The 27,763-nt window shown below is 34.9% G+C and overlaps 24 non-coding genes across 24 annotated transcripts; all 24 read right to left on the bottom strand.

Annotated features, from left to right (window-relative positions):
* Positions 1-889: 889 nt before the first annotated feature.
* On the bottom strand, positions 890-996 carry LOC148514222 (U6 spliceosomal RNA). The gene has a single exon (XR_015879737.1). It is a non-coding gene; the product is annotated as a U6 spliceosomal RNA (small nuclear RNA).
* Positions 997-1,519: 523 nt separating this feature from the next.
* Positions 1,520-1,626, bottom strand: LOC148514221 (U6 spliceosomal RNA). Its single transcript, XR_015879736.1, has one exon. It is a non-coding gene; the product is annotated as a U6 spliceosomal RNA (small nuclear RNA).
* A 1,531-nt stretch (positions 1,627-3,157) lies between these two features.
* Positions 3,158-3,264, bottom strand: LOC148514220 (U6 spliceosomal RNA). Its single transcript, XR_015879735.1, has one exon. It is a non-coding gene; the product is annotated as a U6 spliceosomal RNA (small nuclear RNA).
* Positions 3,265-3,787: 523 nt separating this feature from the next.
* Positions 3,788-3,894, bottom strand: LOC148514219 (U6 spliceosomal RNA). Its single transcript, XR_015879734.1, has one exon. It is a non-coding gene; the product is annotated as a U6 spliceosomal RNA (small nuclear RNA).
* Positions 3,895-5,425: 1,531 nt separating this feature from the next.
* On the bottom strand, positions 5,426-5,532 carry LOC148514218 (U6 spliceosomal RNA). Its single transcript, XR_015879733.1, has one exon. It is a non-coding gene; the product is annotated as a U6 spliceosomal RNA (small nuclear RNA).
* A 523-nt stretch (positions 5,533-6,055) lies between these two features.
* LOC148514217 (U6 spliceosomal RNA) lies at positions 6,056-6,162 on the bottom strand. The gene has a single exon (XR_015879731.1). It is a non-coding gene; the product is annotated as a U6 spliceosomal RNA (small nuclear RNA).
* A 1,531-nt stretch (positions 6,163-7,693) lies between these two features.
* On the bottom strand, positions 7,694-7,800 carry LOC148514216 (U6 spliceosomal RNA). Its single transcript, XR_015879730.1, has one exon. It is a non-coding gene; the product is annotated as a U6 spliceosomal RNA (small nuclear RNA).
* Positions 7,801-8,323: 523 nt separating this feature from the next.
* On the bottom strand, positions 8,324-8,430 carry LOC148514215 (U6 spliceosomal RNA). Its single transcript, XR_015879729.1, has one exon. It is a non-coding gene; the product is annotated as a U6 spliceosomal RNA (small nuclear RNA).
* Positions 8,431-9,960: 1,530 nt separating this feature from the next.
* Positions 9,961-10,067, bottom strand: LOC148514214 (U6 spliceosomal RNA). Its single transcript, XR_015879728.1, has one exon. It is a non-coding gene; the product is annotated as a U6 spliceosomal RNA (small nuclear RNA).
* A 523-nt stretch (positions 10,068-10,590) lies between these two features.
* Positions 10,591-10,697, bottom strand: LOC148514213 (U6 spliceosomal RNA). The gene has a single exon (XR_015879727.1). It is a non-coding gene; the product is annotated as a U6 spliceosomal RNA (small nuclear RNA).
* A 1,531-nt stretch (positions 10,698-12,228) lies between these two features.
* LOC148514212 (U6 spliceosomal RNA) lies at positions 12,229-12,335 on the bottom strand. The gene has a single exon (XR_015879725.1). It is a non-coding gene; the product is annotated as a U6 spliceosomal RNA (small nuclear RNA).
* Positions 12,336-12,858: 523 nt separating this feature from the next.
* Positions 12,859-12,965, bottom strand: LOC148514211 (U6 spliceosomal RNA). Its single transcript, XR_015879724.1, has one exon. It is a non-coding gene; the product is annotated as a U6 spliceosomal RNA (small nuclear RNA).
* A 1,531-nt stretch (positions 12,966-14,496) lies between these two features.
* Positions 14,497-14,603, bottom strand: LOC148514210 (U6 spliceosomal RNA). Its single transcript, XR_015879723.1, has one exon. It is a non-coding gene; the product is annotated as a U6 spliceosomal RNA (small nuclear RNA).
* Positions 14,604-15,126: 523 nt separating this feature from the next.
* Positions 15,127-15,233, bottom strand: LOC148514209 (U6 spliceosomal RNA). Its single transcript, XR_015879722.1, has one exon. It is a non-coding gene; the product is annotated as a U6 spliceosomal RNA (small nuclear RNA).
* A 1,531-nt stretch (positions 15,234-16,764) lies between these two features.
* LOC148514208 (U6 spliceosomal RNA) lies at positions 16,765-16,871 on the bottom strand. Its single transcript, XR_015879721.1, has one exon. It is a non-coding gene; the product is annotated as a U6 spliceosomal RNA (small nuclear RNA).
* Positions 16,872-17,394: 523 nt separating this feature from the next.
* Positions 17,395-17,501, bottom strand: LOC148514207 (U6 spliceosomal RNA). Its single transcript, XR_015879720.1, has one exon. It is a non-coding gene; the product is annotated as a U6 spliceosomal RNA (small nuclear RNA).
* A 1,531-nt stretch (positions 17,502-19,032) lies between these two features.
* On the bottom strand, positions 19,033-19,139 carry LOC148514206 (U6 spliceosomal RNA). Its single transcript, XR_015879719.1, has one exon. It is a non-coding gene; the product is annotated as a U6 spliceosomal RNA (small nuclear RNA).
* A 523-nt stretch (positions 19,140-19,662) lies between these two features.
* On the bottom strand, positions 19,663-19,769 carry LOC148514205 (U6 spliceosomal RNA). The gene has a single exon (XR_015879718.1). It is a non-coding gene; the product is annotated as a U6 spliceosomal RNA (small nuclear RNA).
* Positions 19,770-21,300: 1,531 nt separating this feature from the next.
* Positions 21,301-21,407, bottom strand: LOC148514204 (U6 spliceosomal RNA). The gene has a single exon (XR_015879717.1). It is a non-coding gene; the product is annotated as a U6 spliceosomal RNA (small nuclear RNA).
* Positions 21,408-21,930: 523 nt separating this feature from the next.
* Positions 21,931-22,037, bottom strand: LOC148514203 (U6 spliceosomal RNA). The gene has a single exon (XR_015879716.1). It is a non-coding gene; the product is annotated as a U6 spliceosomal RNA (small nuclear RNA).
* A 1,531-nt stretch (positions 22,038-23,568) lies between these two features.
* LOC148514202 (U6 spliceosomal RNA) lies at positions 23,569-23,675 on the bottom strand. Its single transcript, XR_015879714.1, has one exon. It is a non-coding gene; the product is annotated as a U6 spliceosomal RNA (small nuclear RNA).
* A 523-nt stretch (positions 23,676-24,198) lies between these two features.
* On the bottom strand, positions 24,199-24,305 carry LOC148514201 (U6 spliceosomal RNA). The gene has a single exon (XR_015879713.1). It is a non-coding gene; the product is annotated as a U6 spliceosomal RNA (small nuclear RNA).
* Positions 24,306-25,836: 1,531 nt separating this feature from the next.
* Positions 25,837-25,943, bottom strand: LOC148514200 (U6 spliceosomal RNA). The gene has a single exon (XR_015879712.1). It is a non-coding gene; the product is annotated as a U6 spliceosomal RNA (small nuclear RNA).
* A 523-nt stretch (positions 25,944-26,466) lies between these two features.
* Positions 26,467-26,573, bottom strand: LOC148514199 (U6 spliceosomal RNA). The gene has a single exon (XR_015879711.1). It is a non-coding gene; the product is annotated as a U6 spliceosomal RNA (small nuclear RNA).
* Between the last annotated feature and the right edge of the window lie 1,190 nt (positions 26,574-27,763).

The following is a 27,763-nucleotide window of genomic DNA, read 5'->3' as shown; positions in this document are numbered from 1 at the left end:
AAGATTGTAAATTAAGTATTGTGTGCACTATCTTTTGGCTCAATTAACAATAAAAGTAAAAAATACAGATGAAAAGCATATGGTAAGTATTGTAAATTAATAATATATATATATTTTGAAGCCACAACTTGGTCTCCCTAATTGTATTGGTATATGATTTAAACTAGCCCTAACATTTTATTTTTATTTTTGTACATTCTGTTAGAGGTGCTTATGTGTTGTGAATGGCTCCTTGGTTTGACATCTAATACATTATGTGTTCAGCTCTTATTTTTGTGGAGCAGAGTTAAAAAAAGAATTTTTAGAAGTCTAGTATATCCATGGGTGTTTGGGGAGTTTCTTGATGGAACATTATGTGTAGAGGGAGAAGCTAGGCATTTGTTCTTTGTGGAAAGGGTCTTAAATCTCATGCATTAAGCAAATTAGGTGATTGCAGCATGCACCATGGGCTTCAATAATTATATATTAGCAGATTTGATTTGCTGGAGATTGTGGTTTTGTACTGTACAATTGTCTAGAGTTATGAATAGTTATTGGATAGAGAAAGATACATTTTTCCACTGTACCAAGCAGAACCTATTGGGTGCAGCAGTGCATATTCATGCCTTCAGACCTGGAGTGACTTGGAGGGGGCACCTGTCCCTTACGTTTCCGCTTCGACCAATAGATACACCCTGCAAGTTCAATAAGAATTGAAGGTGGCTAAATAATTTTCTAAGTTTAAATATAACTGAGGCAGTCTGCACAATTCACACAATGATAAGTCATGTCTAACTGATGACATCATACAAGAGTTGGTCGATTTGTTCTTTGCTTGCAAAACTTCTTACCTTTTTATCTGCAGGTATCATTAAGTGGAAAAGAATTAATTTGTCCAGAGCTATATACCTAAAATATGGAACGCTTCACGAATTTGCGTGTCATCCTTGCGCAGGGGCCATGCTAATCTTCTCTGTATCGTTCCAATTTTAGTATATGTGCTGCCGAAGCAAGCACATTCCAAAAGCAAAGTCCTAAGATATATATACCCCACCATGTGCCTCAAGATTGATCTTAGGGAGAGTAAAAGATGGAAGTTAAATTCAGATGGGGTTTCAAAGACTGGAGAACACTTTACAATAAACAAGATAGAGCTACTTACTGGCAAAAAAATTCAATATCCCATTAAGGAAAGGCCTCCAATTTCTATACGTACCACAGTCAAATTAATTATGCAAATTAGCATGTGGAGGTTCATTTCTTTTGGAACCATAGGCTGTACAAGATTAAAATTGCTCCTAAGTACAGAACAAGTGAAGTAGGAATGGAAAGTGGCAAAATAGTTTTCTAAGACTTAATAGAAGTACTGAGACAACCTGCACAATTTAGACAAGAATTGAATTTGAAAATGATATGTCATGTCGAACTGATTTTGTCATAAAAAAGTTGGTCGATTTATTCTTTGCTTGCAAAATTTCTTGACTTTTTATCTGCAGGTATCTTAAGTGGAATCTAATTAATTTGTCCAAAGCTATATACCTAAAATATGGAACGCTTCACGAATTTGCGTGTCATCCTTGCGCAGGGGCCATGCTAATCTTCTCTGTATCGTTCCAATTTTAGTATATGTGCTGCCGAAGCAAGCACATTCCAAAAGCAAAGTCCTAAGAGTTATATACCCCACCATGTGCCTCAAGATTGATCTTAGGGAGAGTGAAAGTTGGAAGTTAAATTTAAATAGGGTTTTATAAACTGGAGAACATTAACAAGATAGAGCTGCTAACTGGCAAAAAAATTCAATATCCCATTAAGGAATAGCCATCGATTTCCATACATACCACAGTGAAACAAATTATGAAAATTGGCATGTAGAGGTTCATTTCTTCAAAACCATAGACCGTACTAGGCTAAAATTGCTTCTTTGCATTCTTTGGCTAGGATGGCACTTGACAAAAATGGGTGCTCTTTGCCAGGCACCCCTGTGCATCTAAGCAGCCAGGTTTCCAGACATCAGCAAAATCTCCAGCCAAAAAAACATTTACTGCCCATTAAATAACCATTCTTTTTTATAACTTTATAGTTTATAGCATTTAGTTTAGGGAGACTAAAGAATTTTACTTCTAAATGTTTTTAGTTTATAATACTAATCATATGCTAATCACCATTTATGTAATCGGTTAATGTCAAATAAGTGGGCAAAAAGGTCAAAAATGACATAGTTTACACTTAAAATTTATTTGTTGCTAAACAAATTTGGATATATGCAAATTATGTAACTGCTAAACTTTAAGATTGTAAATTAAGTATTGTGTGCACTATCTTTTGGCTCAATTAACAATAAAAGTAAAAAATACAGATGAAAATCATATGGTAAGTATTGTAAATTAATAATATATATATATTTTGAAGCCACAACTTGGTCTCCCTAATTGTATTGGTATATGATTTAAACTAGCCCTAACATTTTATTTTTATTTTTGTACATTCTGTTAGAGGTGCTTATGTGTTGTGAATGGCTCCTTGGTTTGACATCTAATACATTATGTGTTCAGCTCTTATTTTTGTGGAGCAGAGTTAAAAAAAGAATTTTTAGAAGTCTAGTATATCCATGGGTGTTTGGGGAGTTTCTTGATGGAACATTATGTGTAGAGGGAGAAGCTAGGCATTTGTTCTTTGTGGAAAGGGTCTTAAATCTCATGCATTAAGCAAATTAGGTGATTGCAGCATGCACCATGGGCTTCAATAATTATATATTAGCAGATTTGATTTGCTGGAGATTGTGGTTTTGTACTGTACAATTGTCTAGAGTTATGAATAGTTATTGGATAAAGAAAGATACATTTTTCCACTGTACCAAGCAGAACCTATTGGGTGCAGCAGTGCATATTCATGCCTTCAGACCTGGAGTGACTTGGAGGGGGCACCTGTCCCTTACGTTTCCGCTTCGACCAATAGATACACCCCTGCAAGTTCAATAAGAATTGAAGGTGGCTAAATAATTTTCTAAGTTTAAATATAACTGAGGCAGTCTGCACAATTCACACAATGATAAGTCATGTCTAACTGATGACATCATACAAGAGTTGGTCGATTTGTTCTTTGCTTGCAAAACTTCTTACCTTTTTATCTGCAGGTATCATTAAGTGGAAAAGAATTAATTTGTCCAGAGCTATATACCTAAAATATGGAACGCTTCACGAATTTGCGTGTCATCCTTGCGCAGGGGCCATGCTAATCTTCTCTGTATCGTTCCAATTTTAGTATATGTGCTGCCGAAGCAAGCACATTCCAAAAGCAAAGTCCTAAGATATATATACCCCACCATGTGCCTCAAGATTGATCTTAGGGAGAGTAAAAGATGGAAGTTAAATTCAGATGGGGTTTCAAAGACTGGAGAACACTTTACAATAAACAAGATAGAGCTACTTACTGGCAAAAAAATTCAATATCCCATTAAGGAAAGGCCTCCAATTTCTATACGTACCACAGTCAAATTAATTATGCAAATTAGCATGTGGAGGTTCATTTCTTTTGGAACCATAGGCTGTACAAGATTAAAATTGCTCCTAAGTACAGAACAAGTGAAGTAGGAATGGAAAGTGGCAAAATAGTTTTCTAAGACTTAATAGAAGTACTGAGACAACCTGCACAATTTAGACAAGAATTGAATTTGAAAATGATATGTCATGTCGAACTGATTTTGTCATAAAAAAGTTGGTCGATTTATTCTTTGCTTGCAAAATTTCTTGACTTTTTATCTGCAGGTATCTTAAGTGGAATCTAATTAATTTGTCCAAAGCTATATACCTAAAATATGGAACGCTTCACGAATTTGCGTGTCATCCTTGCGCAGGGGCCATGCTAATCTTCTCTGTATCGTTCCAATTTTAGTATATGTGCTGCCGAAGCAAGCACATTCCAAAAGCAAAGTCCTAAGAGTTATATACCCCACCATGTGCCTCAAGATTGATCTTAGGGAGAGTGAAAGTTGGAAGTTAAATTTAAATAGGGTTTTATAAACTGGAGAACATTAACAAGATAGAGCTGCTAACTGGCAAAAAAATTCAATATCCCATTAAGGAATAGCCATCGATTTCCATACATACCACAGTGAAACAAATTATGAAAATTGGCATGTAGAGGTTCATTTCTTCAAAACCATAGACCGTACTAGGCTAAAATTGCTTCTTTGCATTCTTTGGCTAGGATGGCACTTGACAAAAATGGGTGCTCTTTGCCAGGCACCCCTGTGCATCTAAGCAGCCAGGTTTCCAGACATCAGCAAAATCTCCAGCCAAAAAAACATTTACTGCCCATTAAATAACCATTCTTTTTTATAACTTTATAGTTTATAGCATTTAGTTTAGGGAGACTAAAGAATTTTACTTCTAAATGTTTTTAGTTTATAATACTAATCATATGCTAATCACCATTTATGTAATCGGTTAATGTCAAATAAGTGGGCAAAAAGGTCAAAAATGACATAGTTTACACTTAAAATTTATTTGTTGCTAAACAAATTTGGATATATGCAAATTATGTAACTGCTAAACTTTAAGATTGTAAATTAAGTATTGTGTGCACTATCTTTTGGCTCAATTAACAATAAAAGTAAAAAATACAGATGAAAATCATATGGTAAGTATTGTAAATTAATAATATATATATATTTTGAAGCCACAACTTGGTCTCCCTAATTGTATTGGTATATGATTTAAACTAGCCCTAACATTTTATTTTTATTTTTGTACATTCTGTTAGAGGTGCTTATGTGTTGTGAATGGCTCCTTGGTTTGACATCTAATACATTATGTGTTCAGCTCTTATTTTTGTGGAGCAGAGTTAAAAAAAGAATTTTTAGAAGTCTAGTATATCCATGGGTGTTTGGGGAGTTTCTTGATGGAACATTATGTGTAGAGGGAGAAGCTAGGCATTTGTTCTTTGTGGAAAGGGTCTTAAATCTCATGCATTAAGCAAATTAGGTGATTGCAGCATGCACCATGGGCTTCAATAATTATATATTAGCAGATTTGATTTGCTGGAGATTGTGGTTTTGTACTGTACAATTGTCTAGAGTTATGAATAGTTATTGGATAAAGAAAGATACATTTTTCCACTGTACCAAGCAGAACCTATTGGGTGCAGCAGTGCATATTCATGCCTTCAGACCTGGAGTGACTTGGAGGGGGCACCTGTCCCTTACGTTTCCGCTTCGACCAATAGATACACCCCTGCAAGTTCAATAAGAATTGAAGGTGGCTAAATAATTTTCTAAGTTTAAATATAACTGAGGCAGTCTGCACAATTCACACAATGATAAGTCATGTCTAACTGATGACATCATACAAGAGTTGGTCGATTTGTTCTTTGCTTGCAAAACTTCTTACCTTTTTATCTGCAGGTATCATTAAGTGGAAAAGAATTAATTTGTCCAGAGCTATATACCTAAAATATGGAACGCTTCACGAATTTGCGTGTCATCCTTGCGCAGGGGCCATGCTAATCTTCTCTGTATCGTTCCAATTTTAGTATATGTGCTGCCGAAGCAAGCACATTCCAAAAGCAAAGTCCTAAGATATATATACCCCACCATGTGCCTCAAGATTGATCTTAGGGAGAGTAAAAGATGGAAGTTAAATTCAGATGGGGTTTCAAAGACTGGAGAACACTTTACAATAAACAAGATAGAGCTACTTACTGGCAAAAAAATTCAATATCCCATTAAGGAAAGGCCTCCAATTTCTATACGTACCACAGTCAAATTAATTATGCAAATTAGCATGTGGAGGTTCATTTCTTTTGGAACCATAGGCTGTACAAGATTAAAATTGCTCCTAAGTACAGAACAAGTGAAGTAGGAATGGAAAGTGGCAAAATAGTTTTCTAAGACTTAATAGAAGTACTGAGACAACCTGCACAATTTAGACAAGAATTGAATTTGAAAATGATATGTCATGTCGAACTGATTTTGTCATAAAAAAGTTGGTCGATTTATTCTTTGCTTGCAAAATTTCTTGACTTTTTATCTGCAGGTATCTTAAGTGGAATCTAATTAATTTGTCCAAAGCTATATACCTAAAATATGGAACGCTTCACGAATTTGCGTGTCATCCTTGCGCAGGGGCCATGCTAATCTTCTCTGTATCGTTCCAATTTTAGTATATGTGCTGCCGAAGCAAGCACATTCCAAAAGCAAAGTCCTAAGAGTTATATACCCCACCATGTGCCTCAAGATTGATCTTAGGGAGAGTGAAAGTTGGAAGTTAAATTTAAATAGGGTTTTATAAACTGGAGAACATTAACAAGATAGAGCTGCTAACTGGCAAAAAAATTCAATATCCCATTAAGGAATAGCCATCGATTTCCATACATACCACAGTGAAACAAATTATGAAAATTGGCATGTAGAGGTTCATTTCTTCAAAACCATAGACCGTACTAGGCTAAAATTGCTTCTTTGCATTCTTTGGCTAGGATGGCACTTGACAAAAATGGGTGCTCTTTGCCAGGCACCCCTGTGCATCTAAGCAGCCAGGTTTCCAGACATCAGCAAAATCTCCAGCCAAAAAAACATTTACTGCCCATTAAATAACCATTCTTTTTTATAACTTTATAGTTTATAGCATTTAGTTTAGGGAGACTAAAGAATTTTACTTCTAAATGTTTTTAGTTTATAATACTAATCATATGCTAATCACCATTTATGTAATCGGTTAATGTCAAATAAGTGGGCAAAAAGGTCAAAAATGACATAGTTTACACTTAAAATGTATTTGTTGCTAAACAAATTTGGATATATGCAAATTATGTAACTGCTAAACTTTAAGATTGTAAATTAAGTATTGTGTGCACTATCTTTTGGCTCAATTAACAATAAAAGTAAAAAATACAGATGAAAAGCATATGGTAAGTATTGTAAATTAATAATATATATATATTTTGAAGCCACAACTTGGTCTCCCTAATTGTATTGGTATATGATTTAAACTAGCCCTAACATTTTATTTTTATTTTTGTACATTCTGTTAGAGGTGCTTATGTGTTGTGAATGGCTCCTTGGTTTGACATCTAATACATTATGTGTTCAGCTCTTATTTTTGTGGAGCAGAGTTAAAAAAAGAATTTTTAGAAGTCTAGTATATCCATGGGTGTTTGGGGAGTTTCTTGATGGAACATTATGTGTAGAGGGAGAAGCTAGGCATTTGTTCTTTGTGGAAAGGGTCTTAAATCTCATGCATTAAGCAAATTAGGTGATTGCAGCATGCACCATGGGCTTCAATAATTATATATTAGCAGATTTGATTTGCTGGAGATTGTGGTTTTGTACTGTACAATTGTCTAGAGTTATGAATAGTTATTGGATAAAGAAAGATACATTTTTCCACTGTACCAAGCAGAACCTATTGGGTGCAGCAGTGCATATTCATGCCTTCAGACCTGGAGTGACTTGGAGGGGGCACCTGTCCCTTACGTTTCCGCTTCGACCAATAGATACACCCCTGCAAGTTCAATAAGAATTGAAGGTGGCTAAATAATTTTCTAAGTTTAAATATAACTGAGGCAGTCTGCACAATTCACACAATGATAAGTCATGTCTAACTGATGACATCATACAAGAGTTGGTCGATTTGTTCTTTGCTTGCAAAACTTCTTACCTTTTTATCTGCAGGTATCATTAAGTGGAAAAGAATTAATTTGTCCAGAGCTATATACCTAAAATATGGAACGCTTCACGAATTTGCGTGTCATCCTTGCGCAGGGGCCATGCTAATCTTCTCTGTATCGTTCCAATTTTAGTATATGTGCTGCCGAAGCAAGCACATTCCAAAAGCAAAGTCCTAAGATATATATACCCCACCATGTGCCTCAAGATTGATCTTAGGGAGAGTAAAAGATGGAAGTTAAATTCAGATGGGGTTTCAAAGACTGGAGAACACTTTACAATAAACAAGATAGAGCTACTTACTGGCAAAAAAATTCAATATCCCATTAAGGAAAGGCCTCCAATTTCTATACGTACCACAGTCAAATTAATTATGCAAATTAGCATGTGGAGGTTCATTTCTTTTGGAACCATAGGCTGTACAAGATTAAAATTGCTCCTAAGTACAGAACAAGTGAAGTAGGAATGGAAAGTGGCAAAATAGTTTTCTAAGACTTAATAGAAGTACTGAGACAACCTGCACAATTTAGACAAGAATTGAATTTGAAAATGATATGTCATGTCGAACTGATTTTGTCATAAAAAAGTTGGTCGATTTATTCTTTGCTTGCAAAATTTCTTGACTTTTTATCTGCAGGTATCTTAAGTGGAATCTAATTAATTTGTCCAAAGCTATATACCTAAAATATGGAACGCTTCACGAATTTGCGTGTCATCCTTGCGCAGGGGCCATGCTAATCTTCTCTGTATCGTTCCAATTTTAGTATATGTGCTGCCGAAGCAAGCACATTCCAAAAGCAAAGTCCTAAGAGTTATATACCCCACCATGTGCCTCAAGATTGATCTTAGGGAGAGTGAAAGTTGGAAGTTAAATTTAAATAGGGTTTTATAAACTGGAGAACATTAACAAGATAGAGCTGCTAACTGGCAAAAAAATTCAATATCCCATTAAGGAATAGCCATCGATTTCCATACATACCACAGTGAAACAAATTATGAAAATTGGCATGTAGAGGTTCATTTCTTCAAAACCATAGACCGTACTAGGCTAAAATTGCTTCTTTGCATTCTTTGGCTAGGATGGCACTTGACAAAAATGGGTGCTCTTTGCCAGGCACCCCTGTGCATCTAAGCAGCCAGGTTTCCAGACATCAGCAAAATCTCCAGCCAAAAAAACATTTACTGCCCATTAAATAACCATTCTTTTTTATAACTTTATAGTTTATAGCATTTAGTTTAGGGAGACTAAAGAATTTTACTTCTAAATGTTTTTAGTTTATAATACTAATCATATGCTAATCACCATTTATGTAATCGGTTAATGTCAAATAAGTGGGCAAAAAGGTCAAAAATGACATAGTTTACACTTAAAATTTATTTGTTGCTAAACAAATTTGGATATATGCAAATTATGTAACTGCTAAACTTTAAGATTGTAAATTAAGTATTGTGTGCACTATCTTTTGGCTCAATTAACAATAAAAGTAAAAAATACAGATGAAAATCATATGGTAAGTATTGTAATTAATAATATATATATATTTTGAAGCCACAACTTGGTCTCCCTAATTGTATTGGTATATGATTTAAACTAGCCCTAACATTTTATTTTTATTTTTGTACATTCTGTTAGAGGTGCTTATGTGTTGTGAATGGCTCCTTGGTTTGACATCTAATACATTATGTGTTCAGCTCTTATTTTTGTGGAGCAGAGTTAAAAAAAGAATTTTTAGAAGTCTAGTATATCCATGGGTGTTTGGGGAGTTTCTTGATGGAACATTATGTGTAGAGGGAGAAGCTAGGCATTTGTTCTTTGTGGAAAGGGTCTTAAATCTCATGCATTAAGCAAATTAGGTGATTGCAGCATGCACCATGGGCTTCAATAATTATATATTAGCAGATTTGATTTGCTGGAGATTGTGGTTTTGTACTGTACAATTGTCTAGAGTTATGAATAGTTATTGGATAAAGAAAGATACATTTTTCCACTGTACCAAGCAGAACCTATTGGGTGCAGCAGTGCATATTCATGCCTTCAGACCTGGAGTGACTTGGAGGGGGCACCTGTCCCTTACGTTTCCGCTTCGACCAATAGATACACCCCTGCAAGTTCAATAAGAATTGAAGGTGGCTAAATAATTTTCTAAGTTTAAATATAACTGAGGCAGTCTGCACAATTCACACAATGATAAGTCATGTCTAACTGATGACATCATACAAGAGTTGGTCGATTTGTTCTTTGCTTGCAAAACTTCTTACCTTTTTATCTGCAGGTATCATTAAGTGGAAAAGAATTAATTTGTCCAGAGCTATATACCTAAAATATGGAACGCTTCACGAATTTGCGTGTCATCCTTGCGCAGGGGCCATGCTAATCTTCTCTGTATCGTTCCAATTTTAGTATATGTGCTGCCGAAGCAAGCACATTCCAAAAGCAAAGTCCTAAGATATATATACCCCACCATGTGCCTCAAGATTGATCTTAGGGAGAGTAAAAGATGGAAGTTAAATTCAGATGGGGTTTCAAAGACTGGAGAACACTTTACAATAAACAAGATAGAGCTACTTACTGGCAAAAAAATTCAATATCCCATTAAGGAAAGGCCTCCAATTTCTATACGTACCACAGTCAAATTAATTATGCAAATTAGCATGTGGAGGTTCATTTCTTTTGGAACCATAGGCTGTACAAGATTAAAATTGCTCCTAAGTACAGAACAAGTGAAGTAGGAATGGAAAGTGGCAAAATAGTTTTCTAAGACTTAATAGAAGTACTGAGACAACCTGCACAATTTAGACAAGAATTGAATTTGAAAATGATATGTCATGTCGAACTGATTTTGTCATAAAAAAGTTGGTCGATTTATTCTTTGCTTGCAAAATTTCTTGACTTTTTATCTGCAGGTATCTTAAGTGGAATCTAATTAATTTGTCCAAAGCTATATACCTAAAATATGGAACGCTTCACGAATTTGCGTGTCATCCTTGCGCAGGGGCCATGCTAATCTTCTCTGTATCGTTCCAATTTTAGTATATGTGCTGCCGAAGCAAGCACATTCCAAAAGCAAAGTCCTAAGAGTTATATACCCCACCATGTGCCTCAAGATTGATCTTAGGGAGAGTGAAAGTTGGAAGTTAAATTTAAATAGGGTTTTATAAACTGGAGAACATTAACAAGATAGAGCTGCTAACTGGCAAAAAAATTCAATATCCCATTAAGGAATAGCCATCGATTTCCATACATACCACAGTGAAACAAATTATGAAAATTGGCATGTAGAGGTTCATTTCTTCAAAACCATAGACCGTACTAGGCTAAAATTGCTTCTTTGCATTCTTTGGCTAGGATGGCACTTGACAAAAATGGGTGCTCTTTGCCAGGCACCCCTGTGCATCTAAGCAGCCAGGTTTCCAGACATCAGCAAAATCTCCAGCCAAAAAAACATTTACTGCCCATTAAATAACCATTCTTTTTTATAACTTTATAGTTTATAGCATTTAGTTTAGGGAGACTAAAGAATTTTACTTCTAAATGTTTTTAGTTTATAATACTAATCATATGCTAATCACCATTTATGTAATCGGTTAATGTCAAATAAGTGGGCAAAAAGGTCAAAAATGACATAGTTTACACTTAAAATGTATTTGTTGCTAAACAAATTTGGATATATGCAAATTATGTAACTGCTAAACTTTAAGATTGTAAATTAAGTATTGTGTGCACTATCTTTTGGCTCAATTAACAATAAAAGTAAAAAATACAGATGAAAAGCATATGGTAAGTATTGTAAATTAATAATATATATATATTTTGAAGCCACAACTTGGTCTCCCTAATTGTATTGGTATATGATTTAAACTAGCCCTAACATTTTATTTTTATTTTTGTACATTCTGTTAGAGGTGCTTATGTGTTGTGAATGGCTCCTTGGTTTGACATCTAATACATTATGTGTTCAGCTCTTATTTTTGTGGAGCAGAGTTAAAAAAAGAATTTTTAGAAGTCTAGTATATCCATGGGTGTTTGGGGAGTTTCTTGATGGAACATTATGTGTAGAGGGAGAAGCTAGGCATTTGTTCTTTGTGGAAAGGGTCTTAAATCTCATGCATTAAGCAAATTAGGTGATTGCAGCATGCACCATGGGCTTCAATAATTATATATTAGCAGATTTGATTTGCTGGAGATTGTGGTTTTGTACTGTACAATTGTCTAGAGTTATGAATAGTTATTGGATAAAGAAAGATACATTTTTCCACTGTACCAAGCAGAACCTATTGGGTGCAGCAGTGCATATTCATGCCTTCAGACCTGGAGTGACTTGGAGGGGGCACCTGTCCCTTACGTTTCCGCTTCGACCAATAGATACACCCCTGCAAGTTCAATAAGAATTGAAGGTGGCTAAATAATTTTCTAAGTTTAAATATAACTGAGGCAGTCTGCACAATTCACACAATGATAAGTCATGTCTAACTGATGACATCATACAAGAGTTGGTCGATTTGTTCTTTGCTTGCAAAACTTCTTACCTTTTTATCTGCAGGTATCATTAAGTGGAAAAGAATTAATTTGTCCAGAGCTATATACCTAAAATATGGAACGCTTCACGAATTTGCGTGTCATCCTTGCGCAGGGGCCATGCTAATCTTCTCTGTATCGTTCCAATTTTAGTATATGTGCTGCCGAAGCAAGCACATTCCAAAAGCAAAGTCCTAAGATATATATACCCCACCATGTGCCTCAAGATTGATCTTAGGGAGAGTAAAAGATGGAAGTTAAATTCAGATGGGGTTTCAAAGACTGGAGAACACTTTACAATAAACAAGATAGAGCTACTTACTGGCAAAAAAATTCAATATCCCATTAAGGAAAGGCCTCCAATTTCTATACGTACCACAGTCAAATTAATTATGCAAATTAGCATGTGGAGGTTCATTTCTTTTGGAACCATAGGCTGTACAAGATTAAAATTGCTCCTAAGTACAGAACAAGTGAAGTAGGAATGGAAAGTGGCAAAATAGTTTTCTAAGACTTAATAGAAGTACTGAGACAACCTGCACAATTTAGACAAGAATTGAATTTGAAAATGATATGTCATGTCGAACTGATTTTGTCATAAAAAAGTTGGTCGATTTATTCTTTGCTTGCAAAATTTCTTGACTTTTTATCTGCAGGTATCTTAAGTGGAATCTAATTAATTTGTCCAAAGCTATATACCTAAAATATGGAACGCTTCACGAATTTGCGTGTCATCCTTGCGCAGGGGCCATGCTAATCTTCTCTGTATCGTTCCAATTTTAGTATATGTGCTGCCGAAGCAAGCACATTCCAAAAGCAAAGTCCTAAGAGTTATATACCCCACCATGTGCCTCAAGATTGATCTTAGGGAGAGTGAAAGTTGGAAGTTAAATTTAAATAGGGTTTTATAAACTGGAGAACATTAACAAGATAGAGCTGCTAACTGGCAAAAAAATTCAATATCCCATTAAGGAATAGCCATCGATTTCCATACATACCACAGTGAAACAAATTATGAAAATTGGCATGTAGAGGTTCATTTCTTCAAAACCATAGACCGTACTAGGCTAAAATTGCTTCTTTGCATTCTTTGGCTAGGATGGCACTTGACAAAAATGGGTGCTCTTTGCCAGGCACCCCTGTGCATCTAAGCAGCCAGGTTTCCAGACATCAGCAAAATCTCCAGCCAAAAAAACATTTACTGCCCATTAAATAACCATTCTTTTTTATAACTTTATAGTTTATAGCATTTAGTTTAGGGAGACTAAAGAATTTTACTTCTAAATGTTTTTAGTTTATAATACTAATCATATGCTAATCACCATTTATGTAATCGGTTAATGTCAAATAAGTGGGCAAAAAGGTCAAAAATGACATAGTTTACACTTAAAATGTATTTGTTGCTAAACAAATTTGGATATATGCAAATTATGTAACTGCTAAACTTTAAGATTGTAAATTAAGTATTGTGTGCACTATCTTTTGGCTCAATTAACAATAAAAGTAAAAAATACAGATGAAAAGCATATGGTAAGTATTGTAAATTAATAATATATATATATTTTGAAGCCACAACTTGGTCTCCCTAATTGTATTGGTATATGATTTAAACTAGCCCTAACATTTTATTTTTATTTTTGTACATTCTGTTAGAGGTGCTTATGTGTTGTGAATGGCTCCTTGGTTTGACATCTAATACATTATGTGTTCAGCTCTTATTTTTGTGGAGCAGAGTTAAAAAAAGAATTTTTAGAAGTCTAGTATATCCATGGGTGTTTGGGGAGTTTCTTGATGGAACATTATGTGTAGAGGGAGAAGCTAGGCATTTGTTCTTTGTGGAAAGGGTCTTAAATCTCATGCATTAAGCAAATTAGGTGATTGCAGCATGCACCATGGGCTTCAATAATTATATATTAGCAGATTTGATTTGCTGGAGATTGTGGTTTTGTACTGTACAATTGTCTAGAGTTATGAATAGTTATTGGATAAAGAAAGATACATTTTTCCACTGTACCAAGCAGAACCTATTGGGTGCAGCAGTGCATATTCATGCCTTCAGACCTGGAGTGACTTGGAGGGGGCACCTGTCCCTTACGTTTCCGCTTCGACCAATAGATACACCCCTGCAAGTTCAATAAGAATTGAAGGTGGCTAAATAATTTTCTAAGTTTAAATATAACTGAGGCAGTCTGCACAATTCACACAATGATAAGTCATGTCTAACTGATGACATCATACAAGAGTTGGTCGATTTGTTCTTTGCTTGCAAAACTTCTTACCTTTTTATCTGCAGGTATCATTAAGTGGAAAAGAATTAATTTGTCCAGAGCTATATACCTAAAATATGGAACGCTTCACGAATTTGCGTGTCATCCTTGCGCAGGGGCCATGCTAATCTTCTCTGTATCGTTCCAATTTTAGTATATGTGCTGCCGAAGCAAGCACATTCCAAAAGCAAAGTCCTAAGATATATATACCCCACCATGTGCCTCAAGATTGATCTTAGGGAGAGTAAAAGATGGAAGTTAAATTCAGATGGGGTTTCAAAGACTGGAGAACACTTTACAATAAACAAGATAGAGCTACTTACTGGCAAAAAAATTCAATATCCCATTAAGGAAAGGCCTCCAATTTCTATACGTACCACAGTCAAATTAATTATGCAAATTAGCATGTGGAGGTTCATTTCTTTTGGAACCATAGGCTGTACAAGATTAAAATTGCTCCTAAGTACAGAACAAGTGAAGTAGGAATGGAAAGTGGCAAAATAGTTTTCTAAGACTTAATAGAAGTACTGAGACAACCTGCACAATTTAGACAAGAATTGAATTTGAAAATGATATGTCATGTCGAACTGATTTTGTCATAAAAAAGTTGGTCGATTTATTCTTTGCTTGCAAAATTTCTTGACTTTTTATCTGCAGGTATCTTAAGTGGAATCTAATTAATTTGTCCAAAGCTATATACCTAAAATATGGAACGCTTCACGAATTTGCGTGTCATCCTTGCGCAGGGGCCATGCTAATCTTCTCTGTATCGTTCCAATTTTAGTATATGTGCTGCCGAAGCAAGCACATTCCAAAAGCAAAGTCCTAAGAGTTATATACCCCACCATGTGCCTCAAGATTGATCTTAGGGAGAGTGAAAGTTGGAAGTTAAATTTAAATAGGGTTTTATAAACTGGAGAACATTAACAAGATAGAGCTGCTAACTGGCAAAAAAATTCAATATCCCATTAAGGAATAGCCATCGATTTCCATACATACCACAGTGAAACAAATTATGAAAATTGGCATGTAGAGGTTCATTTCTTCAAAACCATAGACCGTACTAGGCTAAAATTGCTTCTTTGCATTCTTTGGCTAGGATGGCACTTGACAAAAATGGGTGCTCTTTGCCAGGCACCCCTGTGCATCTAAGCAGCCAGGTTTCCAGACATCAGCAAAATCTCCAGCCAAAAAAACATTTACTGCCCATTAAATAACCATTCTTTTTTATAACTTTATAGTTTATAGCATTTAGTTTAGGGAGACTAAAGAATTTTACTTCTAAATGTTTTTAGTTTATAATACTAATCATATGCTAATCACCATTTATGTAATCGGTTAATGTCAAATAAGTGGGCAAAAAGGTCAAAAATGACATAGTTTACACTTAAAATGTATTTGTTGCTAAACAAATTTGGATATATGCAAATTATGTAACTGCTAAACTTTAAGATTGTAAATTAAGTATTGTGTGCACTATCTTTTGGCTCAATTAACAATAAAAGTAAAAAATACAGATGAAAAGCATATGGTAAGTATTGTAAATTAATAATATATATATATTTTGAAGCCACAACTTGGTCTCCCTAATTGTATTGGTATATGATTTAAACTAGCCCTAACATTTTATTTTTATTTTTGTACATTCTGTTAGAGGTGCTTATGTGTTGTGAATGGCTCCTTGGTTTGACATCTAATACATTATGTGTTCAGCTCTTATTTTTGTGGAGCAGAGTTAAAAAAAGAATTTTTAGAAGTCTAGTATATCCATGGGTGTTTGGGGAGTTTCTTGATGGAACATTATGTGTAGAGGGAGAAGCTAGGCATTTGTTCTTTGTGGAAAGGGTCTTAAATCTCATGCATTAAGCAAATTAGGTGATTGCAGCATGCACCATGGGCTTCAATAATTATATATTAGCAGATTTGATTTGCTGGAGATTGTGGTTTTGTACTGTACAATTGTCTAGAGTTATGAATAGTTATTGGATAAAGAAAGATACATTTTTCCACTGTACCAAGCAGAACCTATTGGGTGCAGCAGTGCATATTCATGCCTTCAGACCTGGAGTGACTTGGAGGGGGCACCTGTCCCTTACGTTTCCGCTTCGACCAATAGATACACCCCTGCAAGTTCAATAAGAATTGAAGGTGGCTAAATAATTTTCTAAGTTTAAATATAACTGAGGCAGTCTGCACAATTCACACAATGATAAGTCATGTCTAACTGATGACATCATACAAGAGTTGGTCGATTTGTTCTTTGCTTGCAAAACTTCTTACCTTTTTATCTGCAGGTATCATTAAGTGGAAAAGAATTAATTTGTCCAGAGCTATATACCTAAAATATGGAACGCTTCACGAATTTGCGTGTCATCCTTGCGCAGGGGCCATGCTAATCTTCTCTGTATCGTTCCAATTTTAGTATATGTGCTGCCGAAGCAAGCACATTCCAAAAGCAAAGTCCTAAGATATATATACCCCACCATGTGCCTCAAGATTGATCTTAGGGAGAGTAAAAGATGGAAGTTAAATTCAGATGGGGTTTCAAAGACTGGAGAACACTTTACAATAAACAAGATAGAGCTACTTACTGGCAAAAAAATTCAATATCCCATTAAGGAAAGGCCTCCAATTTCTATACGTACCACAGTCAAATTAATTATGCAAATTAGCATGTGGAGGTTCATTTCTTTTGGAACCATAGGCTGTACAAGATTAAAATTGCTCCTAAGTACAGAACAAGTGAAGTAGGAATGGAAAGTGGCAAAATAGTTTTCTAAGACTTAATAGAAGTACTGAGACAACCTGCACAATTTAGACAAGAATTGAATTTGAAAATGATATGTCATGTCGAACTGATTTTGTCATAAAAAAGTTGGTCGATTTATTCTTTGCTTGCAAAATTTCTTGACTTTTTATCTGCAGGTATCTTAAGTGGAATCTAATTAATTTGTCCAAAGCTATATACCTAAAATATGGAACGCTTCACGAATTTGCGTGTCATCCTTGCGCAGGGGCCATGCTAATCTTCTCTGTATCGTTCCAATTTTAGTATATGTGCTGCCGAAGCAAGCACATTCCAAAAGCAAAGTCCTAAGAGTTATATACCCCACCATGTGCCTCAAGATTGATCTTAGGGAGAGTGAAAGTTGGAAGTTAAATTTAAATAGGGTTTTATAAACTGGAGAACATTAACAAGATAGAGCTGCTAACTGGCAAAAAAATTCAATATCCCATTAAGGAATAGCCATCGATTTCCATACATACCACAGTGAAACAAATTATGAAAATTGGCATGTAGAGGTTCATTTCTTCAAAACCATAGACCGTACTAGGCTAAAATTGCTTCTTTGCATTCTTTGGCTAGGATGGCACTTGACAAAAATGGGTGCTCTTTGCCAGGCACCCCTGTGCATCTAAGCAGCCAGGTTTCCAGACATCAGCAAAATCTCCAGCCAAAAAAACATTTACTGCCCATTAAATAACCATTCTTTTTTATAACTTTATAGTTTATAGCATTTAGTTTAGGGAGACTAAAGAATTTTACTTCTAAATGTTTTTAGTTTATAATACTAATCATATGCTAATCACCATTTATGTAATCGGTTAATGTCAAATAAGTGGGCAAAAAGGTCAAAAATGACATAGTTTACACTTAAAATGTATTTGTTGCTAAACAAATTTGGATATATGCAAATTATGTAACTGCTAAACTTTAAGATTGTAAATTAAGTATTGTGTGCACTATCTTTTGGCTCAATTAACAATAAAAGTAAAAAATACAGATGAAAATCATATGGTAAGTATTGTAAATTAATAATATATATATATTTTGAAGCCACAACTTGGTCTCCCTAATTGTATTGGTATATGATTTAAACTAGCCCTAACATTTTATTTTTATTTTTGTACATTCTGTTAGAGGTGCTTATGTGTTGTGAATGGCTCCTTGGTTTGACATCTAATACATTATGTGTTCAGCTCTTATTTTTGTGGAGCAGAGTTAAAAAAAGAATTTTTAGAAGTCTAGTATATCCATGGGTGTTTGGGGAGTTTCTTGATGGAACATTATGTGTAGAGGGAGAAGCTAGGCATTTGTTCTTTGTGGAAAGGGTCTTAAATCTCATGCATTAAGCAAATTAGGTGATTGCAGCATGCACCATGGGCTTCAATAATTATATATTAGCAGATTTGATTTGCTGGAGATTGTGGTTTTGTACTGTACAATTGTCTAGAGTTATGAATAGTTATTGGATAAAGAAAGATACATTTTTCCACTGTACCAAGCAGAACCTATTGGGTGCAGCAGTGCATATTCATGCCTTCAGACCTGGAGTGACTTGGAGGGGGCACCTGTCCCTTACGTTTCCGCTTCGACCAATAGATACACCCCTGCAAGTTCAATAAGAATTGAAGGTGGCTAAATAATTTTCTAAGTTTAAATATAACTGAGGCAGTCTGCACAATTCACACAATGATAAGTCATGTCTAACTGATGACATCATACAAGAGTTGGTCGATTTGTTCTTTGCTTGCAAAACTTCTTACCTTTTTATCTGCAGGTATCATTAAGTGGAAAAGAATTAATTTGTCCAGAGCTATATACCTAAAATATGGAACGCTTCACGAATTTGCGTGTCATCCTTGCGCAGGGGCCATGCTAATCTTCTCTGTATCGTTCCAATTTTAGTATATGTGCTGCCGAAGCAAGCACATTCCAAAAGCAAAGTCCTAAGATATATATACCCCACCATGTGCCTCAAGATTGATCTTAGGGAGAGTAAAAGATGGAAGTTAAATTCAGATGGGGTTTCAAAGACTGGAGAACACTTTACAATAAACAAGATAGAGCTACTTACTGGCAAAAAAATTCAATATCCCATTAAGGAAAGGCCTCCAATTTCTATACGTACCACAGTCAAATTAATTATGCAAATTAGCATGTGGAGGTTCATTTCTTTTGGAACCATAGGCTGTACAAGATTAAAATTGCTCCTAAGTACAGAACAAGTGAAGTAGGAATGGAAAGTGGCAAAATAGTTTTCTAAGACTTAATAGAAGTACTGAGACAACCTGCACAATTTAGACAAGAATTGAATTTGAAAATGATATGTCATGTCGAACTGATTTTGTCATAAAAAAGTTGGTCGATTTATTCTTTGCTTGCAAAATTTCTTGACTTTTTATCTGCAGGTATCTTAAGTGGAATCTAATTAATTTGTCCAAAGCTATATACCTAAAATATGGAACGCTTCACGAATTTGCGTGTCATCCTTGCGCAGGGGCCATGCTAATCTTCTCTGTATCGTTCCAATTTTAGTATATGTGCTGCCGAAGCAAGCACATTCCAAAAGCAAAGTCCTAAGAGTTATATACCCCACCATGTGCCTCAAGATTGATCTTAGGGAGAGTGAAAGTTGGAAGTTAAATTTAAATAGGGTTTTATAAACTGGAGAACATTAACAAGATAGAGCTGCTAACTGGCAAAAAAATTCAATATCCCATTAAGGAATAGCCATCGATTTCCATACATACCACAGTGAAACAAATTATGAAAATTGGCATGTAGAGGTTCATTTCTTCAAAACCATAGACCGTACTAGGCTAAAATTGCTTCTTTGCATTCTTTGGCTAGGATGGCACTTGACAAAAATGGGTGCTCTTTGCCAGGCACCCCTGTGCATCTAAGCAGCCAGGTTTCCAGACATCAGCAAAATCTCCAGCCAAAAAAACATTTACTGCCCATTAAATAACCATTCTTTTTTATAACTTTATAGTTTATAGCATTTAGTTTAGGGAGACTAAAGAATTTTACTTCTAAATGTTTTTAGTTTATAATACTAATCATATGCTAATCACCATTTATGTAATCGGTTAATGTCAAATAAGTGGGCAAAAAGGTCAAAAATGACATAGTTTACACTTAAAATTTATTTGTTGCTAAACAAATTTGGATATATGCAAATTATGTAACTGCTAAACTTTAAGATTGTAAATTAAGTATTGTGTGCACTATCTTTTGGCTCAATTAACAATAAAAGTAAAAAATACAGATGAAAATCATATGGTAAGTATTGTAAATTAATAATATATATATATTTTGAAGCCACAACTTGGTCTCCCTAATTGTATTGGTATATGATTTAAACTAGCCCTAACATTTTATTTTTATTTTTGTACATTCTGTTAGAGGTGCTTATGTGTTGTGAATGGCTCCTTGGTTTGACATCTAATACATTATGTGTTCAGCTCTTATTTTTGTGGAGCAGAGTTAAAAAAAGAATTTTTAGAAGTCTAGTATATCCATGGGTGTTTGGGGAGTTTCTTGATGGAACATTATGTGTAGAGGGAGAAGCTAGGCATTTGTTCTTTGTGGAAAGGGTCTTAAATCTCATGCATTAAGCAAATTAGGTGATTGCAGCATGCACCATGGGCTTCAATAATTATATATTAGCAGATTTGATTTGCTGGAGATTGTGGTTTTGTACTGTACAATTGTCTAGAGTTATGAATAGTTATTGGATAAAGAAAGATACATTTTTCCACTGTACCAAGCAGAACCTATTGGGTGCAGCAGTGCATATTCATGCCTTCAGACCTGGAGTGACTTGGAGGGGGCACCTGTCCCTTACGTTTCCGCTTCGACCAATAGATACACCCCTGCAAGTTCAATAAGAATTGAAGGTGGCTAAATAATTTTCTAAGTTTAAATATAACTGAGGCAGTCTGCACAATTCACACAATGATAAGTCATGTCTAACTGATGACATCATACAAGAGTTGGTCGATTTGTTCTTTGCTTGCAAAACTTCTTACCTTTTTATCTGCAGGTATCATTAAGTGGAAAAGAATTAATTTGTCCAGAGCTATATACCTAAAATATGGAACGCTTCACGAATTTGCGTGTCATCCTTGCGCAGGGGCCATGCTAATCTTCTCTGTATCGTTCCAATTTTAGTATATGTGCTGCCGAAGCAAGCACATTCCAAAAGCAAAGTCCTAAGATATATATACCCCACCATGTGCCTCAAGATTGATCTTAGGGAGAGTAAAAGATGGAAGTTAAATTCAGATGGGGTTTCAAAGACTGGAGAACACTTTACAATAAACAAGATAGAGCTACTTACTGGCAAAAAAATTCAATATCCCATTAAGGAAAGGCCTCCAATTTCTATACGTACCACAGTCAAATTAATTATGCAAATTAGCATGTGGAGGTTCATTTCTTTTGGAACCATAGGCTGTACAAGATTAAAATTGCTCCTAAGTACAGAACAAGTGAAGTAGGAATGGAAAGTGGCAAAATAGTTTTCTAAGACTTAATAGAAGTACTGAGACAACCTGCACAATTTAGACAAGAATTGAATTTGAAAATGATATGTCATGTCGAACTGATTTTGTCATAAAAAAGTTGGTCGATTTATTCTTTGCTTGCAAAATTTCTTGACTTTTTATCTGCAGGTATCTTAAGTGGAATCTAATTAATTTGTCCAAAGCTATATACCTAAAATATGGAACGCTTCACGAATTTGCGTGTCATCCTTGCGCAGGGGCCATGCTAATCTTCTCTGTATCGTTCCAATTTTAGTATATGTGCTGCCGAAGCAAGCACATTCCAAAAGCAAAGTCCTAAGAGTTATATACCCCACCATGTGCCTCAAGATTGATCTTAGGGAGAGTGAAAGTTGGAAGTTAAATTTAAATAGGGTTTTATAAACTGGAGAACATTAACAAGATAGAGCTGCTAACTGGCAAAAAAATTCAATATCCCATTAAGGAATAGCCATCGATTTCCATACATACCACAGTGAAACAAATTATGAAAATTGGCATGTAGAGGTTCATTTCTTCAAAACCATAGACCGTACTAGGCTAAAATTGCTTCTTTGCATTCTTTGGCTAGGATGGCACTTGACAAAAATGGGTGCTCTTTGCCAGGCACCCCTGTGCATCTAAGCAGCCAGGTTTCCAGACATCAGCAAAATCTCCAGCCAAAAAAACATTTACTGCCCATTAAATAACCATTCTTTTTTATAACTTTATAGTTTATAGCATTTAGTTTAGGGAGACTAAAGAATTTTACTTCTAAATGTTTTTAGTTTATAATACTAATCATATGCTAATCACCATTTATGTAATCGGTTAATGTCAAATAAGTGGGCAAAAAGGTCAAAAATGACATAGTTTACACTTAAAATTTATTTGTTGCTAAACAAATTTGGATATATGCAAATTATGTAACTGCTAAACTTTAAGATTGTAAATTAAGTATTGTGTGCACTATCTTTTGGCTCAATTAACAATAAAAGTAAAAAATACAGATGAAAATCATATGGTAAGTATTGTAAATTAATAATATATATATATTTTGAAGCCACAACTTGGTCTCCCTAATTGTATTGGTATATGATTTAAACTAGCCCTAACATTTTATTTTTATTTTTGTACATTCTGTTAGAGGTGCTTATGTGTTGTGAATGGCTCCTTGGTTTGACATCTAATACATTATGTGTTCAGCTCTTATTTTTGTGGAGCAGAGTTAAAAAAAGAATTTTTAGAAGTCTAGTATATCCATGGGTGTTTGGGGAGTTTCTTGATGGAACATTATGTGTAGAGGGAGAAGCTAGGCATTTGTTCTTTGTGGAAAGGGTCTTAAATCTCATGCATTAAGCAAATTAGGTGATTGCAGCATGCACCATGGGCTTCAATAATTATATATTAGCAGATTTGATTTGCTGGAGATTGTGGTTTTGTACTGTACAATTGTCTAGAGTTATGAATAGTTATTGGATAAAGAAAGATACATTTTTCCACTGTACCAAGCAGAACCTATTGGGTGCAGCAGTGCATATTCATGCCTTCAGACCTGGAGTGACTTGGAGGGGGCACCTGTCCCTTACGTTTCCGCTTCGACCAATAGATACACCCCTGCAAGTTCAATAAGAATTGAAGGTGGCTAAATAATTTTCTAAGTTTAAATATAACTGAGGCAGTCTGCACAATTCACACAATGATAAGTCATGTCTAACTGATGACATCATACAAGAGTTGGTCGATTTGTTCTTTGCTTGCAAAACTTCTTACCTTTTTATCTGCAGGTATCATTAAGTGGAAAAGAATTAATTTGTCCAGAGCTATATACCTAAAATATGGAACGCTTCACGAATTTGCGTGTCATCCTTGCGCAGGGGCCATGCTAATCTTCTCTGTATCGTTCCAATTTTAGTATATGTGCTGCCGAAGCAAGCACATTCCAAAAGCAAAGTCCTAAGATATATATACCCCACCATGTGCCTCAAGATTGATCTTAGGGAGAGTAAAAGATGGAAGTTAAATTCAGATGGGGTTTCAAAGACTGGAGAACACTTTACAATAAACAAGATAGAGCTACTTACTGGCAAAAAAATTCAATATCCCATTAAGGAAAGGCCTCCAATTTCTATACGTACCACAGTCAAATTAATTATGCAAATTAGCATGTGGAGGTTCATTTCTTTTGGAACCATAGGCTGTACAAGATTAAAATTGCTCCTAAGTACAGAACAAGTGAAGTAGGAATGGAAAGTGGCAAAATAGTTTTCTAAGACTTAATAGAAGTACTGAGACAACCTGCACAATTTAGACAAGAATTGAATTTGAAAATGATATGTCATGTCGAACTGATTTTGTCATAAAAAAGTTGGTCGATTTATTCTTTGCTTGCAAAATTTCTTGACTTTTTATCTGCAGGTATCTTAAGTGGAATCTAATTAATTTGTCCAAAGCTATATACCTAAAATATGGAACGCTTCACGAATTTGCGTGTCATCCTTGCGCAGGGGCCATGCTAATCTTCTCTGTATCGTTCCAATTTTAGTATATGTGCTGCCGAAGCAAGCACATTCCAAAAGCAAAGTCCTAAGAGTTATATACCCCACCATGTGCCTCAAGATTGATCTTAGGGAGAGTGAAAGTTGGAAGTTAAATTTAAATAGGGTTTTATAAACTGGAGAACATTAACAAGATAGAGCTGCTAACTGGCAAAAAAATTCAATATCCCATTAAGGAATAGCCATCGATTTCCATACATACCACAGTGAAACAAATTATGAAAATTGGCATGTAGAGGTTCATTTCTTCAAAACCATAGACCGTACTAGGCTAAAATTGCTTCTTTGCATTCTTTGGCTAGGATGGCACTTGACAAAAATGGGTGCTCTTTGCCAGGCACCCCTGTGCATCTAAGCAGCCAGGTTTCCAGACATCAGCAAAATCTCCAGCCAAAAAAACATTTACTGCCCATTAAATAACCATTCTTTTTTATAACTTTATAGTTTATAGCATTTAGTTTAGGGAGACTAAAGAATTTTACTTCTAAATGTTTTTAGTTTATAATACTAATCATATGCTAATCACCATTTATGTAATCGGTTAATGTCAAATAAGTGGGCAAAAAGGTCAAAAATGACATAGTTTACACTTAAAATTTATTTGTTGCTAAACAAATTTGGATATATGCAAATTATGTAACTGCTAAACTTTAAGATTGTAAATTAAGTATTGTGTGCACTATCTTTTGGCTCAATTAACAATAAAAGTAAAAAATACAGATGAAAATCATATGGTAAGTATTGTAAATTAATAATATATATATATTTTGAAGCCACAACTTGGTCTCCCTAATTGTATTGGTATATGATTTAAACTAGCCCTAACATTTTATTTTTATTTTTGTACATTCTGTTAGAGGTGCTTATGTGTTGTGAATGGCTCCTTGGTTTGACATCTAATACATTATGTGTTCAGCTCTTATTTTTGTGGAGCAGAGTTAAAAAAAGAATTTTTAGAAGTCTAGTATATCCATGGGTGTTTGGGGAGTTTCTTGATGGAACATTATGTGTAGAGGGAGAAGCTAGGCATTTGTTCTTTGTGGAAAGGGTCTTAAATCTCATGCATTAAGCAAATTAGGTGATTGCAGCATGCACCATGGGCTTCAATAATTATATATTAGCAGATTTGATTTGCTGGAGATTGTGGTTTTGTACTGTACAATTGTCTAGAGTTATGAATAGTTATTGGATAAAGAAAGATACATTTTTCCACTGTACCAAGCAGAACCTATTGGGTGCAGCAGTGCATATTCATGCCTTCAGACCTGGAGTGACTTGGAGGGGGCACCTGTCCCTTACGTTTCCGCTTCGACCAATAGATACACCCCTGCAAGTTCAATAAGAATTGAAGGTGGCTAAATAATTTTCTAAGTTTAAATATAACTGAGGCAGTCTGCACAATTCACACAATGATAAGTCATGTCTAACTGATGACATCATACAAGAGTTGGTCGATTTGTTCTTTGCTTGCAAAACTTCTTACCTTTTTATCTGCAGGTATCATTAAGTGGAAAAGAATTAATTTGTCCAGAGCTATATACCTAAAATATGGAACGCTTCACGAATTTGCGTGTCATCCTTGCGCAGGGGCCATGCTAATCTTCTCTGTATCGTTCCAATTTTAGTATATGTGCTGCCGAAGCAAGCACATTCCAAAAGCAAAGTCCTAAGATATATATACCCCACCATGTGCCTCAAGATTGATCTTAGGGAGAGTAAAAGATGGAAGTTAAATTCAGATGGGGTTTCAAAGACTGGAGAACACTTTACAATAAACAAGATAGAGCTACTTACTGGCAAAAAAATTCAATATCCCATTAAGGAAAGGCCTCCAATTTCTATACGTACCACAGTCAAATTAATTATGCAAATTAGCATGTGGAGGTTCATTTCTTTTGGAACCATAGGCTGTACAAGATTAAAATTGCTCCTAAGTACAGAACAAGTGAAGTAGGAATGGAAAGTGGCAAAATAGTTTTCTAAGACTTAATAGAAGTACTGAGACAACCTGCACAATTTAGACAAGAATTGAATTTGAAAATGATATGTCATGTCGAACTGATTTTGTCATAAAAAAGTTGGTCGATTTATTCTTTGCTTGCAAAATTTCTTGACTTTTTATCTGCAGGTATCTTAAGTGGAATCTAATTAATTTGTCCAAAGCTATATACCTAAAATATGGAACGCTTCACGAATTTGCGTGTCATCCTTGCGCAGGGGCCATGCTAATCTTCTCTGTATCGTTCCAATTTTAGTATATGTGCTGCCGAAGCAAGCACATTCCAAAAGCAAAGTCCTAAGAGTTATATACCCCACCATGTGCCTCAAGATTGATCTTAGGGAGAGTGAAAGTTGGAAGTTAAATTTAAATAGGGTTTTATAAACTGGAGAACATTAACAAGATAGAGCTGCTAACTGGCAAAAAAATTCAATATCCCATTAAGGAATAGCCATCGATTTCCATACATACCACAGTGAAACAAATTATGAAAATTGGCATGTAGAGGTTCATTTCTTCAAAACCATAGACCGTACTAGGCTAAAATTGCTTCTTTGCATTCTTTGGCTAGGATGGCACTTGACAAAAATGGGTGCTCTTTGCCAGGCACCCCTGTGCATCTAAGCAGCCAGGTTTCCAGACATCAGCAAAATCTCCAGCCAAAAAAACATTTACTGCCCATTAAATAACCATTCTTTTTTATAACTTTATAGTTTATAGCATTTAGTTTAGGGAGACTAAAGAATTTTACTTCTAAATGTTTTTAGTTTATAATACTAATCATATGCTAATCACCATTTATGTAATCGGTTAATGTCAAATAAGTGGGCAAAAAGGTCAAAAATGACATAGTTTACACTTAAAATTTATTTGTTGCTAAACAAATTTGGATATATGCAAATTATGTAACTGCTAAACTTTAAGATTGTAAATTAAGTATTGTGTGCACTATCTTTTGGCTCAATTAACAATAAAAGTAAAAAATACAGATGAAAATCATATGGTAAGTATTGTAAATTAATAATATATATATATTTTGAAGCCACAACTTGGTCTCCCTAATTGTATTGGTATATGATTTAAACTAGCCCTAACATTTTATTTTTATTTTTGTACATTCTGTTAGAGGTGCTTATGTGTTGTGAATGGCTCCTTGGTTTGACATCTAATACATTATGTGTTCAGCTCTTATTTTTGTGGAGCAGAGTTAAAAAAAGAATTTTTAGAAGTCTAGTATATCCATGGGTGTTTGGGGAGTTTCTTGATGGAACATTATGTGTAGAGGGAGAAGCTAGGCATTTGTTCTTTGTGGAAAGGGTCTTAAATCTCATGCATTAAGCAAATTAGGTGATTGCAGCATGCACCATGGGCTTCAATAATTATATATTAGCAGATTTGATTTGCTGGAGATTGTGGTTTTGTACTGTACAATTGTCTAGAGTTATGAATAGTTATTGGATAAAGAAAGAT

This window comes from Taudactylus pleione, unplaced genomic scaffold (assembly GCF_031769625.1).
Source record: "Taudactylus pleione unplaced genomic scaffold, aTauple2 ptg000262l, whole genome shotgun sequence".
NCBI lineage: Eukaryota > Metazoa > Chordata > Amphibia > Anura > Myobatrachidae > Taudactylus > Taudactylus pleione.
This window is presented reverse-complemented; position numbering and strand designations above follow the sequence as displayed.